We start from the raw sequence: 711 nt of genomic DNA on the forward strand, positions 1-711 counted from the left end.
CAGAGGCAGGTGGATTTCTGAGTTCGAGGCCAGCCTGGTCTACAGAGTGAGTTCCAGGACAGCCAGGGCTACACGGAGAAACCCTGTCTCAAAAAAAAAAAAAAATGGCTTCACACATGCTGAATAAATAAATGCTCTGTCACTGAGTTCAACCTAAACCATCAAAAGCTGATGTAAATATTTGTTTGTTGATTAAACCCATGTTTGGTGGCATAGGAGTGTAATTCCATCTACCAAGGAGGCTAAGGAACCAGGTTTAATGGCATACACCTTTAATCCCAGAACTTGGGAGGCAGAGGAAAGTGAATCTGTGTGGGTTCCAGGTCAGCCTGATCTACACTGTGAAATCCTGACTCTAAAATAATCAAGCAAACACTAAGAAGACTGAGGCAGGAGAATGAAAAGTTCAGGTTAGTCTGGGCTACAGAATGACTTCTCTGGGCAACTTAATGTCTTAATTAGGGTTTCCATTGCTGTGAAGAGATACCATGACTGAAGCAACTCTTCTAAGAGACCACATTTAACTGGGGCTGGCTTACAGGTTCAGAGGTTCAGTCCATTATCATCCAGGCAGGAGCATGGCAGCATCTGGGCAGGCATGGTGCTGGAGGAGCTGAGAGTTCTACATCTTGTTCTGAAGGCAAACAGGAAAGGTTGTCTCCCAGGCAGTTAGGAGGAGGGTCTCAAAGCCTACCCCCACAAGGACACACT

This window comes from Mus pahari, chromosome 3 (assembly GCF_900095145.1).
Source record: "Mus pahari chromosome 3, PAHARI_EIJ_v1.1, whole genome shotgun sequence".
In the NCBI taxonomy this organism is placed as follows: domain Eukaryota; kingdom Metazoa; phylum Chordata; class Mammalia; order Rodentia; family Muridae; genus Mus; species Mus pahari.